The sequence below is a fragment of the Molossus molossus genome, unplaced genomic scaffold (genome assembly GCF_014108415.1).
Source record: "Molossus molossus isolate mMolMol1 unplaced genomic scaffold, mMolMol1.p scaffold_m16_p_9, whole genome shotgun sequence".
In the NCBI taxonomy this organism is placed as follows: domain Eukaryota; kingdom Metazoa; phylum Chordata; class Mammalia; order Chiroptera; family Molossidae; genus Molossus; species Molossus molossus.
Window position 1 is genome coordinate 89,663,120 of NW_023425403.1, and position 3,835 is coordinate 89,666,954.

The window sequence follows — 3,835 nt, forward strand, 5'->3', positions numbered from 1 at the left end:
CTCGCCAAACACCGGGTGTGCTCTGCATCAGCATGGGCGTCGGCACGGATCACAGGGCCCCAGGCAGTGGACAGACACCTCCCTGCGCACCCCAACACCGGGCCAGGCAGCAATCTGGGTGGCCCGGCCAGCTCCCCAGCACGGAGAGAAGTGGCACGAGCGGCAGCGGTCACCCTCCCCGGCCCACCTCCTTGCCTTCCTTCCTGGCTTCGAGGAATGACAGTCAGTCTTCCAAGGCCAAAAGGCCCCGGACCCCGACTCCTACACGTCACAGAAAAGCCATTCCCACCTTACCATTCCGTAGCTTTTATGTTGGGTAACGGGCAGGCTGGGAGGACAGACAGACAGGAGAGCGAGGCCACCTCTCGAGGACCTCGGGAGCAGAGCAGGTGGTTTCCAGAGGAGCGCACAGCGGGCGGAGGGCAGCCCGTGCGGGCAGCAGTGTGGCCGGTGGCTTCGTGCGCAGCTGCGAGGCCCGAGCCCCGCGGCCAGTGCGGAGCCCCGCGCAGGCCGGAGAGCGCCCGCCGGGGCTGTGTGTCCTGCTGCTGTCGCCGGGCACTCAGCTCAGGTGCGGCTCAGTCCAGGAGCAGCTGTGCCGCCCGCTCACAGCCCGTCGGTGGTGTACTCCGTCCAGTTGTACCTCAAAGAAGGGCACTGGTGTAACAGATACCGAAGCTCAGGCCACGGAGAGAGGGGGGCAGTCCGGTTCCGCCGCCGGGAAGCTGCGTGCCAGGCCCCCCACTGGTCCCAACGCTGAGGTTAGTGGCAAGCCTTTCTGTCAGTTGCTACAGCATGCCGTGCTGTCCCGTGAACTGCTTCACTTCGTCCTGTCTCCAAAATCGCCCTCCCTCCTCACATTGTCACAGGCAACTGCTCTCGTTCAGATCCTCCAGATTCTGGCTTTCACGTCTGTGAATTCTGTGATTCTCCCACCTGATTTCCCTGCTTTATCCAGTCACAAAGAAAGCCTGAACTTGAAAATGTATAAAAATGATCAAGTCATTACCCTTAATGTCTTTTGTGTCCCCAATGTCCTCGGTGTAAGGTCTGCTCTCGGCTTGGCATGAAGGCCGTCCATGGCTGGCCCTGCTGCCCCAGCCTCCCGCCCACCCGGAGTGGGCACACTGCTCACATCCCTGTGCCAGGCCATGGGAACGCCCCTCCCCATGGCTGCCAGGCAGTCCTGGCCCGTCCTCTGTGGTCGCCAGCATCTCCCTTTTCTCCCTGAAGTCTTCCCAGATGCCACCCACCTGTCATAGTTGGTCTCCCACCATGGATCGCGAAGTCACTCAGCAGTTTGTGCCCTGTCTCTGTTGCCCTCACCACACTCTCCTGTAATCATTTGTCTCCTTCAGGGGAGGGGACATCTCATTGCGGGGCAAAAAGGAGTTCTTGGTGGGGGGAGGGGAGAGTTGAAAAATCTTACCCTTTTTAATATAAAGCACAGATATGCATAAATTCATAAATATATACACTGTATCTGTGGTATTAAAATTTCATGGAGGGAGGAAGAAAGATTAGGAAAAAATGTTGGACAAGATTTCTTAGAGGCCGATAATGAAAACTAGATTGAGAAATACTGAATATTTTTCTCACAACTGGGCTGTGAGCTTTTTGTGAGTCCCCAGAGCCAACAGAGTGGCTGACGCAGACAGTGTTTTGAATACTGTTAAATGTTGAAAGCTGAATGCACGTGTGCATGAATGAATCCTCCTAATAGGTTTGTGGGGTGGCATTACCTTGGGGGAAGATGGAAACAGGTGCTAAGGCCCCTCTCCCACCCTCACCACTGAAGTTCCAGAGCTTATAAGTGCTAAACCAGAAACATTTTATTTTTTTATTTATTTTAATTTTTTTTTTCTTTATTGATTTTAGAGAGAGGAAGGGAGAGGGAGAGAGAGAGAGAGATAAAAACATCGATGAGAAAGATCATGGGTTGTCTGTCTCCTGCATACCCCCCCCCCCCCAGGGGTTTGGCCCACGACCTGGGAATGTGCCCTTACCGGGAATTGAACCGGTGACCTCTGGGTGCATGGGTCAACGCTCAACCACTGAGCCACACCGGCCAGGCAACCAGAAACATTTTAAATTCAGGACTTCTAGATCCCAAATACAATGTTGTCGTACCTCACTTTGGTATAATTGACAGAATTTACACAACAATAGGAGGATATGTTTTCGAATTTACCTCCAACATCTAAGAATGTTCTGGTTGAAATATCCTAAACCAATCTGATTGCCCAAAAACAACTTTGGAAAATCAAGCCTGTCCTTTGCTGACTCAAGCAAGGCTGCCTCCGAACCCGGCCGGGTTTTGGTGGCAATGGTGGCCTTCTACCTCACTCACAATGAGGACCATGCGAGGCGTACCCCGGTGCAGCCCACACTGCTCACTTGGTTTATAATCCTGAGCTTTGCAGATAATCTGATTAAATTAAATATTTTTTTAAATCCTGTCCTGAGGCTTTCTCACGTACTGAGCCAAGCAGCACAGGGCTGCTCTGCCCTCAGGACGTGGAATAAGAAGAATGAGCACAGTTACAACGCAAGATTCAATGAGATCAGTCAGGAGAGAAACTTGGGAAATTCTGAACCCGAAGATGAACTACAATGGGAAGATTATGAGAACGGAGTGTAATTAGTAAAGATGCTTGCTCGTTGAAAGCAAAGCAAAGCAACATCTGTGAAATGGTTTGATGATTAAATCTGTTGAAGCAGTCAGAGCTGAGTAGCTCAAACCAGTGTTTTATCCTTTCCAAGGTCAAGATGAGCTTTGAAATTGGATGTATGGGTCTGTTTGTTTAATCAAACTTTCCACTCCTGAGCCTATGAGCAGAAGCGAAGCAGTGAGTAAAAATCCCTGATGAGTGACAGCTCATCCCAGGGTGCAATCTTTTGCTTTTAGACATAAATACTTTATACATACAGAAAAATGCACTACTCATAAGTGTACAGTTGGGTGAGTTTACACAAAAAGAACAAACTCTTGTAACCACCACACAAGTGAAGAAACGGAACTGTTGTGTCCTGAAAGCCCTCCTGGTTACCACAGGTTGATTTTGCCTCTTTCTGAACTTTAATGAAATGGAATTATACAATATGCACCCTTTGTGTCTGACTTCTTTTGCTCAATAGTACGTCTGTGAAATTCATCCATGTTGTTACATGTAGCAATAGTTTGCTCATTCTCTTTGCTGAAAGGATTTCATTGCTTAGATATACCACCATTACTCATACTGTTGATGAACATTTGGGTTGTTTCCACTTTGGGTCATTATGCACAGTGCTACTGTGAACATTCTTCCTACATGTCTTCTGATGAGCATATGTACTCATATGTACCCAGGAGTAAAAGTGCTAGTTCATATGGTATACATATGTTCAGATTTAGTAGATCCTGCTCAATAGATTTGAAAAGTGGTTGTACCAACTATATGCTAGCACTGTGCACTGTATAATGATACTGCAAGAGTTTCAAATAGTCCAACTCCTCACCAACACTTGGTATTGAATGTCCTTTTTATTTTAGCCATTATGGTAGCTGTGTTTTTGAAGCTTGTGCTTCAAAAGTTTGAATTTGCATATTCATGATACTAATAAAGTTAGGCATCTCTTCATGTATTCATTGGACATTCAGATTTCTTCTTCATAGATGACTTCTTCAAGTCTTACGCACATTTTTTTCTGTTGAGATGTTTTAAATTTTTTAAATTTGTAGGATATCTTTATATGGTTTTTGAGTGTAAGTCCTTGGTCATATATGATTTGCTAATGTTTTCTTTTAATTTATGGTTTCATTTGTTACTCTTTTAATGGTGTATTTAATAAACAGAAC